Source organism: Solanum pennellii, chromosome 2 (genome assembly GCF_001406875.1).
Source record: "Solanum pennellii chromosome 2, SPENNV200".
NCBI lineage: Eukaryota > Viridiplantae > Streptophyta > Magnoliopsida > Solanales > Solanaceae > Solanum > Solanum pennellii.
This window is the reverse complement of record NC_028638.1, coordinates 54,946,050-54,957,131: the sequence shown is the minus strand read 5'-3', so window position 1 is coordinate 54,957,131 and position 11,082 is coordinate 54,946,050.

The window sequence follows — 11,082 nt, the reverse complement described above, 5'->3', positions numbered from 1 at the left end:
GTTTTTTAAGCTCTCGAGTTCATCAACAGTTTTGAAATCATAAGAGATTCATTCTTACGAGAACATAAAAGTGATAAAATAAAATATAAACTCTACATTGTATCTTCGTTAATAACAATGTTATGTAGAAGTAGCAAGTCTGTATAAGTTGCTCTACTTTCGATGTGGATTTAGGCGGTCAATTACTTAATAGGCCACACTTTGTTTTATTTTAGATTTTAGCGCACAAGTAATTATTGTTGTTGTCCATTTTTTTTATTTTAGAAAAATAACCTATAATGCAATATGAAATATTCAATGAACTAATAAATAAGTTTGACTACAAAATTCTTTGATGAAGAATTATATTATTATAATAAATGAACTTACTTGAGAATACTTATAACGTATTACTATCATTTATGTGAGTCAAAACTTGAATAATAAAATCTCATGATCAAAAGATCCAAAAACTTAAGAAGATCAATACATATACAACATAATACTAATCTAAGAAACATATAAAATGATCAGTAAACGAGTAAGGATGCTAATTATAATCAAAATACTTAAATGAAATTATAATAAGCGCGAATACGCGCATGCATGCAAACACACAAGCACGCACGCATGTGTCAAATAACTTATGAGTACTCTTCATCATTAAAATTAACCTATAATAAATATTATCATTTAAACCTGTAGTAAATTGATTATACAAATGATGATTTACTATAGTATATTGATTAAACAAAAAGGTGGAAATAAGAAAATAACTTATTCATTTCTTGTTTTATTTAATTTATAAATACAAAAAGTAATATAATGAGAGTACTTCATAAGAAATTCTTTATACGTTTAGAATTATGAATAAATTAATTGGCATTATCTTGTGGGTCCAGCGCGTGTTGATATTTTTTTTTTAAGCTAGTGCCACGTAGGCTGAAAAGGGATGAAAAATTATTTATAAAATAAGTTCAGGAGATAATAGGACCTTAGAATAGTATAAGTGTTTCTCTCGGATTTCGGACATAGATTGGAGGGGGGGAGGTACTTATGCATTTTCCATTCTTATCAATCTGAAGTTCATGAGATAAATAGGATTACGACCTACCCATTAAAATTGGTCCAATTTTACCTTTTTGAATTCGATAAAAATTATTTATTTGGTATTTCAAAATTATACATTAATCGCATCATAGAAAATGAAGACTTCACAAACAAAAACAAAGGTTATTAGTTAAATTTAAAGATAAATGTGTGACTGAAATAACTCACTTTAACGAAAATGATAAGATTTTGATGATATTTTGCCCATATTAAAAAACAGTGCATTTTACAATTCAACATAATAAAAAAGATTTCGATTTTTATCAAGCAATCGCTTCCAATGATGATTTCACCAAAATCCACTTCTCAAACAAAAATTGAGTTTAAACTAACATTAAAATTAAGTATCAAACAAATGATGCATACTCATAGAAATCAACTTGAGAAATAACAAAATAAAAATAAATAGTTATACACACAACCCCTTTAAAATAATTTTTTTAAATTCTCGAGTTCATCAATAGTTTTGAAACCATAAGAGATTCATTCTTATGAGAACATAAAAGTGATAAAATAAAACATAAACTCTTTATTCTATCTTCGTTTATAACAATGTTATGTAGAAGTAGTAAGTCTGTATAAGTTGTTCTACTTTTGATGTGGATTTAGACGGTCAATTACTTAATATGCCACACTTTATTTTATTTTAGATTTTAGCGCATAAGTTATTATTTTGGTTGTCCCTTTTGTATTTTAGAAAAATAACATACAATGCAATATGAAATATTCAATGAACTAATAAATAAGTTTGACTATAATAGTCTTCGATTAGAAATATATTATTATAATAAATGAACTTACTTGAGAATACTTATAACGTCTTACTATCATTTATGTGAGTCAAAGCTCGAATAATAACATCTCATGATCAAAAGGTCCAAAACGTATGAGGAGCAGTACATATACAACATAATACTTGTGTAAGAAATATAAATGACCAGTAAACAAATAAAGATGCTCATTTTAATCAGAATACTTAAATTAAACTCTAATAAGCGCGCGCACACGCATGCACACAAATACACAAACACGCACGCACGCATGTGTCAAATAACTTATGAGTACTCTTTCATCATTAAAATTAACCTATAATAAATATTATCATATAAACCTATAGTAAATTGATTATAGAAAGGATCATTTCCTATAGTAAATTGATTATACAAAAGGTGAAAATAAAAAAACAACTTATTCATTTTTTGGTTTTATTTGATTTATAATACAAAAAGTAATATAATGAGAGTACTTTATAAGAAATTCTTTATACGTTTAAAATTATGAATAAATTAACTTAATTATTCATAATGAACATTTTGAAGGCATTAAGTACATAAGGAGACATTTAAAGTACTTTTTTAAGAATTGTATCAAAATACGTACATTTATATGTAATAAAAGAGTATTTAAAATTTAGAGATTATAAGAAATTATTCTAGTGTATAAATCATATAATATATAAAAAATAATTTAAATATTTATTCATTCAGGATGAGGATTGATTTGAGAAAAAAATCTATTTGTTGGTCTACTTTCTCTTTATAAAAATTGATAGAAGCCAGAAGGGCTAAGTTCATTATTTACTTAGTGTTTTAAATATTTAATATTCTTGATGAGATTTAATATTTTTTTCATGATTTATCTTAAATTTGTTTTAATTTATTTTAATCTTATTAATCTGAGCTTCATGAGATGAGTCGGATTACGATCTATCCATTAAAATTGATCTAATTTAGCATTTTTGAATTTCATATTCCAAAATCTCACTATTGCATTCATTGAACTTTTTGTTAACTTAATTTTAAAACTCAAATATTATTGACGAGATTTAATATACTTTTTTCATGATTTTTTCTAAAATTGCTTTGATTTATTTTAATCTTATCAATCTGAGTTTATGAGATGAATAGGATTACGGCCTATACATTAAAATTGGTCCAATTTTACCTTTTTAAATTTGATAAAAATTACTTATTTTGTATTTCAAAATTTTATATTAATCGCATCATAGAAAATGAAGTGAGACTTCACAAACAAATACAAAGGCTATTAGTTAAATTTAAAAATAAATATGTGATTGAATTCATTCACCTTGACAAAAATGATAAGATTTTGATGGTATTTTGCCATATTAAAAAAACAGCACATTTTACAATTTAACAGAATATTGAAGATTTCGATCTTCATCAAGCAGTCACTTCCAATGACAATTTCACCAAAATCCACTTCTGAAAAAAAAAATTGAGTTTAAACTAACATTTAAATTAAGTATTAAACAAATGAATGCATACTCATAAAATTCAACTTGAGAAACAAGAAAATAAAAAAGCATAGTTATACACACAACACCTCAAAAATAATTTTTTGAAGCTCTCGAATTCATCAACAGTTTTGAAACCATAAGAGATTCATTCTTACGAGAACATAAAAGTGATAAAATAAATATAAACTCTTATATTATCTTCGTTTATATCAATGTTATGTAGAAGTAGTAAGTCTGTACAAGTTGTTGTACTTTCGATGTGGATTTAGACGGTCAATTACTTAATAGGCCGCACTTTATTTATTTTAGATTTTAGCGTATAAGTAATTATTGTGGTTGTTCATTTTTTTTTATTTTAGAAAAATAACCTATAATGCAATATGAAATATTCAATGAACTAATAAATAAGTTTGACTACAACAGACTTCGATAAGAAATTATATTATTATAATAAATGAACTTACTTGAGAATACTTATAACGTCTTACTATCATTTATGTGAGTCAAAACTCGAATAATAACATCTCATGATTAAAAGGTCCAAAAGTTATAAAGATCAATACATATAAAACATAATACTAGTTTAAGAAACATATAAAATGACCAGTAAACGAGTAAGGATGCTCGTTTTAGTCCGAATACTTAAATGAAATTCTAGTAAGCGCACATACACGCACGAACGCACGCTCGCACGCAAGCACGCACGCGTGTGTCAAATGACTTATGAGTCCTCTTTTCATCATTAAAATTAACCTATAATAAATATTCTCATATAGACCTATAGTAAATTGATTATACAAAAGATCATTTACTATAGTATATTGATTAAACAAAAAGGTGGAAATAAGAAAATAACTTATTCCTTTTTTTGTTTTATTTAATTTATAAATACAAAAAGTAATATAATGAGAGTACTTCATAAGAAATTATTTATACGTTTAGAATTATGAATAATTAACTTAATTATTCATAATGAACATCTTGAAGGCATTAAGTACATAAGGAGACATATTTAAAGTACTTTTTTAAAAATGTATCAAAGTACGTACATTTATATGTAATAAAAGTGTATTTGAAATTTAGAGCATATAAGAAATTATTCTAGTATATAAATAATCTAACATATAAAAAATCAATTTAAATATTAATTCATTCTGGATGAGGATTGATTTGATTGAGTTTAGAAAAAAAATCAATTTGTTGGTCTACTTTCTCTTTATAAAAATTGATGGAAGGGAAAAGTTTATTATTTACTTAGTTTTAAAAAATTAAATATTCTGACGAGATTTAATATTATTTTCATGATTTATCTTGAATTTGCTTTAATTTATCTTAATCTTATTAATCTAAAGCTCACGAGATGAGTTGGATTACGATCTATCCATTAAAATTGGTTCAGTTTAGCCTTTTTGAATTTGATAAAAAAAATTATATGATATTCCGAAATTTTACTATCGTATCCATTAATCTCATATAGAAAATGAATCGAGACTTTTTGTTTACTTAATTTTAAAAATCAAACATTATTGACGAGATTTAATATTTTTTTCCATGATTTATCCTAAATTTGCTTTGATTTATTTTATTTTTATCGGGAAAATGCCCAAGTACCTCCGTACCTTTGCCTGAAATCTTAGAGACAATTATACTATACTAAGGTCCTATTACCCCTTTGAACTTGTTTTATGAATAATTTTCTATCCTTTTCGGCCTACGTGACACTATCTTGTGGGCCAACATGTGTTGACATTTTTTTTCAAGCTAGTGCCACGGAGAACCAAAAGGGTAGAAAATTATTTATAAAATAAGTTCATGCGGTAATAGGACCTTAGTATAGTATAAGTATGTCTTTTGAATTTCGAGCATAGGTTGGGGGAAGGGGTACTTATGCATTTTCCCATTCTTATCAATCTGAAGTTCATGAGATGAATTGGATAACGACCTACCCATTAAAATTGGTCCAATTTTACATTTTTGAATTTGATAAAAAATATTTGTTTGGTATTCCAAAATTATACATTAATCGCATCAAAATGAAGTGAGACTTCACAAACAAAAACAAAGGTTATTAGTTAAATTTAAAAATAAATGTGTGACTGAACTCACTCACCTTGACGAAAATGATAAGATTTTGATGGTATTTTGCCCATATTAAAACAACAGCACATTTTACGATTCAACAGAATATAAAAGATTTTGATTTTCATCAAACAATCGCTTCTAATGATGATTTCACCAAAATTCACTTTTGAAATAAAAATTGAGTTTAAACTGACATTAAAATTAAGTATCAAACAAATGAATGCATACTCATAGAAATCAACTTGAGAAATAAGAAAATAAAAATAAATAGTTATACACACAACCCCTTTAAAATAATTTTTTTAAGCTCTCGAGTTCATCAACAGTTTTGAAACCATAAGAGATTTATTCTTATGAGAACATAAAAGTGTAAAATAAAACATAAACTCTTTATTTTATCTTCGTTTATTGTAGAAGTAGTAAGTCTGTATAAGTTGTTCTACTTTTGATGTGGATTTAGACGGTCAATTACTTAATAGACCAAAATTTATTTTATTTTAGATTTTAGCGCGTAAGTAATTATTGTGGTTGTCCTTTTTTATTTTAAAAAAATAACCTACAATGCAATATGAAATATTCAATGAACTAATAAATAAGTTTGACTACAATAGTCTTCAATGAGAAGCTATATTTTTATGATAAATGAACTTACTTGAGAAAACTTCTACTGTCTTACTATCAATTATGTGAGTCAAAACTCGAATAATAACATCTCATAATCAAAAGGTTCAAAACGTATGAAGAGCAACACAAATATAACATATAATGCTTGTGTAAGAAACATATAAAATGACCAGTAAACAAATAAATATGCTCATTTTAGTCAGAAGACTTAAATGAAATTCTAATAAGAGCGCACACACACGCACGCACGCGCACCGCACACATGCGTGTATCAAATAACTTATGAGTACTCTTTCATCATTAAAATTAACCTATAATAAATATTATCATATAGACCTATAGTAATTGATTATAGAAAATATCATTTACTATAGTAAATTGATTATACAAAAGGTGGAAATAAAAAAAACAACTTATTCATTTTTTGTTTTGTTTGATTTATAAATACAAAAAGTAATATAATGAGAGTACTTTATAAGAAATTCTTTATACATTTAAAATTATGAATGAATTATCTTAATTATTCATAATGAACATTTTGAAGGCATTAAGTACATAAGGAGACGTATTTAAAGTATTTTTTAAAAATTGTATCAAAATACGTACATTTATATGTAATAAAAGAGTATTTAAATTTAGAGCTTATAAGAAATTATTTAAATTTAGAGCTTATAAGAAATTATTTTAGTGTATAAATCATCTAACATATAAAAAATCAATTTAAATATTAATTCATTCCGGATGAGGATTGATTTGATTGAGTTGAGAAAATAATCAATTTGTTGGTCTACTTTTTCTTTATAAAAATTGATAGAAGGGCAAAGTTCATTATTTACTTAGTTTTGAAAATTAAATATTCTTGACGAGATTTCATATTTTTTTCATGATTTATGTTAGATTTGCTATAATTTATTTAATCATTTCAATTTGAGCTTCACGAGATGATCGGATTACGATCTATCCATTAAAATTGATCCAATTTAGCCTTTTTGAGTTTGATAAAAAAAATTATTTGATATTCCAAAATCTTACTATTGTATCCATTGAACTTTTTGTTTACTAATTTTAAAATAAAACATTATTGACGAGATTTAATTTTTTTTCATGGTTTATCCTAAATTTGCTTTGATTTATTTTAATCTTATCAATCTAAGTTCATGAGATAAATTGGATTACGATCTATCCATTAAAATTGGTCCAATTTTACCTTTTGAATTCGATAAAAAAAATATTTATTTGGTATTTAAAATTTTATATAATCGCATCATAGAAAATGAAGTGAGACTTCACAAACAAATACAAAGGCTATTATTTAAATTTAAAAATAAATATGTGACTGAAATTATTCACCTTGATGAAATGATAAGATTTTGATGGTATTTTGCCTATATTAAAAAAGCAGCACATTTTACAATTCAACAGAATATAAATGATTTCAATTTTCATCAAGCAATCCCTTTCAATGACGATTTCACCAAAATTCACTTTTGAAATAAACATTGAGTTTAAACTAACATTTAAAAATTAAGTATTAAACAAATGAATGTATACTCATAAAATTCAACTTGAGAAATTAGAAAATAAAAATACATAGTTATACACACAATACCCCAAAAAAAAATTTTGTAAGCTGTCAAGTTCATCAACAGTTTTAAAACCATAAGAGATTCATTCTTACGAAAACATAAAAGTGATAAGATAAAATATGAACTCTTTATTGTATTTTCATTTATATCAATGCATGTTACGTAGAAGTAGTAAGTCAATACAAGTTTTTGTAATTTCGATGTAGATTTAGACGGTCAATTACGTAATAGGCCACACTTTATTTTATTTTAGATTTTAGCGCATAAGCAATTATTGTGGTTATTCATTTTTTTATTTTAGAAAAATAACCTATAATGCAATATGAAATATTCAATGAACTAATAAATAAGTTTGACTACAACAATCTTCGATGAGAAATTATATTATTATAATAAATGAACTTACTTGAGGATACTTATAACGTCTTACTATCATTTATCTGAGTCAAAACTCGAATAATAACATCTTATGATCAAAAGGTCCAAAACTTATGAAGATCAATTTACATACAACATAATACTAGTATAAGGAACATATAAAATGACCAATAATCATATTACTTAAATGAAATTCTAATAAGCGCACATACACGCACACACGCACGCTCGCACGCAAACATGCATGCACGCTCGCACGCAAACATACACGCACGCGTCTGTCAAATAACTTATAAATACTCTTTCATTATTAAAATTAACCTATAATGAATATTATCATATACACTTATAGTAAATTGATTATACAAAAGATCACTTACTATAGTAAATTGATTATACAAAAAGGTGGAAATATAAAAACAACTTATTCATTTTTTGTTTTATTTGATTTATAAATACAAAAAGTAATATAATGAGAGTATTTCATAAGAAATTCTTTATATGTTTAAAATTATGAATAAATTAACTTAATTATTCATAGTGAATATCTTAAAGGCATTAAGTAAATAAGGAGACATATTTAATATACTTTTTTTTTAAAAAAATGTATCAAAATATGTACATTATTATATGTAATAAAAGAGTATTTGAAATTTAGAGCGTATAAGAAATTATTCTAGTATATAAATCATCTAACATATAAAAAATTAATTTGAATATTAATTCATTCTGGTTGTGGATTGATTTGATTGAGTTGAGAAAAAAATCAATTTGTTGGTCTACTTTCTCTTTATAAAAATTGATAGAAGGCAAAGTTCATTATTTACTTTAGTTTCAAAAATTAAATATTTTTGATGAGGTTTAATATTTTTTCATGATTTATCCTAGATTTGCTTTAATTTATTTTAATTTAATCAATCTGAGCTTCACGAGATGAGCCGGATTATGATCTATCCATTAAAGTTGGTCCAATTTCCCTTTTTGAATTTGATAAAAAAGATTATTTGATATTTCAAAATTTTACTATCATATCCATTAATCTCATCATAGAAAATTAATCGAGACTTTTTGACGAGATTTAATATTTTTTTTCCATGATTTATCCTAAATTTGCTTTGATTTATTTTAATCTTATCAATCTGAAGTTCATGAAATGAATAGGATTACAGCCTACTCCTTTATTATATCTTCGTTTATAACAGTGCTATGTAGAAGTAGTAAGTCTGTATAAGTTGCTCTGCTTTTGATGTGGGTTTTAGACGGTCAATTACTTAATAGGCCAAACTTTATTTTTAATTTAGATTTTAGTGCATAAGTAATTATTATGATTGTCCATTTTTTTTACACTAAAAAAATAACTTGTAATGCAATATGAAATATTCAATGAACTAATAAATAAGTTTGACTACAATAGTCTTCGATGAGAAAATATATTATTATAGTACATGAACTTACTTGAGAATACTTATAATGTCTTAATATCACTTATGTGAGTCAAAACTCGAACAATAACATCTCATGATCAAAAAGTCCAAAACTTATAAAAATCAATACATATACTAATATAAGAAACATATATAATGATGACCAGTAAACGAATAAGAATGCTTATTTTATCAGAATACTTAAATGAAATTCTAATAAGTGCACATACACGCATACACGTACGCTGTACGCACGCACGCACACTCGCACGCAAGCACGCACGCATGTATCGAATAGCTTATGATTACTCTTTCATCATTATAATTAACCTATATTAATATTTTCATATAGACCTATAGTAAATTGATTATACAAAAGATGATTAACCTCTTGAATTGTAATTTTTATGTAATAACCAAATCTCTTAGACTAATGATTTAGCCTTCAATTATTAGTTTTCGACTTATTATATGACTTCATTTTCGACTTATTAATGTATATTTTACCCATATTTTATTATATTTTTTATCACTCATTCAACTTATTAAAATATGAACGAATTATTAAAATATGGGCTCATTTTACTGGCACTATGCCAACATATATCTTATAGGTTGGTCTTTCATTTTTGCTCCTCAAATTAGTGGACTTTTAAGTTTTGCCCATGGGCTGAAGTACTCTTGGTTATGATCTAGTAATAGCAAAATAGACAGGTAGTTTTGTTTCAAGGAAGCTTATATTGTACTACCAACATTGTAAGAAACATACGTGTATTTATTACATTTCCTCTTAGGTGATATAAATTGATCTATCATAAAACTAAAAAAAGTTATTTTTAAAAATTAAAAAAAAATTGTTTTTAAAATTTTAAAAAATGATAAAATTATGATTTTAGATATCAATATTTATATTACTTCAAACTTACGACATTAAGAATAATTGATTTAGGCTGCATGCATGGCCAAATTTTTAATGACCTAAGTTTGTTTTTTAAAAAAAGAAAATCATTTTTTTAACTTTAAAAAAGGGTATCAAATATTAATGGGAACCTTTTATTACTTCATAAATAGAATACATAATCTTACTCAACTATACAAATGATTAAATAGGCAAATTCGTCCTACATGGCACCCTGCATTGAAATTTTGTGTTTTATGTGGCGTCCTACATGTATTATGTCATGCAGGACATATGTGTCTACTTATTCAATTTTATACATGTTTAAGTGCCTATTTGTGCATACTCAAAGTTGAAGGGCATAGTTATCCGCTGAAGATAAGTTAATGATCATATTTATGTATTATGCTCAGATATAAGACAATACTACCTCCATCCCATATTAATTGATTTCAATTTTGCATCGTGTTTAAGAAGTCACAAATAAGAAAATGATTTTACTAATTTATCCCTTAAAAAACTTTGAAATTTTTACAAACAAATGTGAATACTTTTCAAAAGAATTAATTGCAAGAGTAATATAATAATAAGAACTTAATTAGTGTTTTTTTGATTTAATAAAATAATTAATTAATATGAAAGAATTACATTTAGTAAGATGATCAACTAATTAAGAGACGGAAAAAGTAACAATGAACTCTTGAAAAAAATAAATTTATTTCATCATAATCTAGTAAGTGG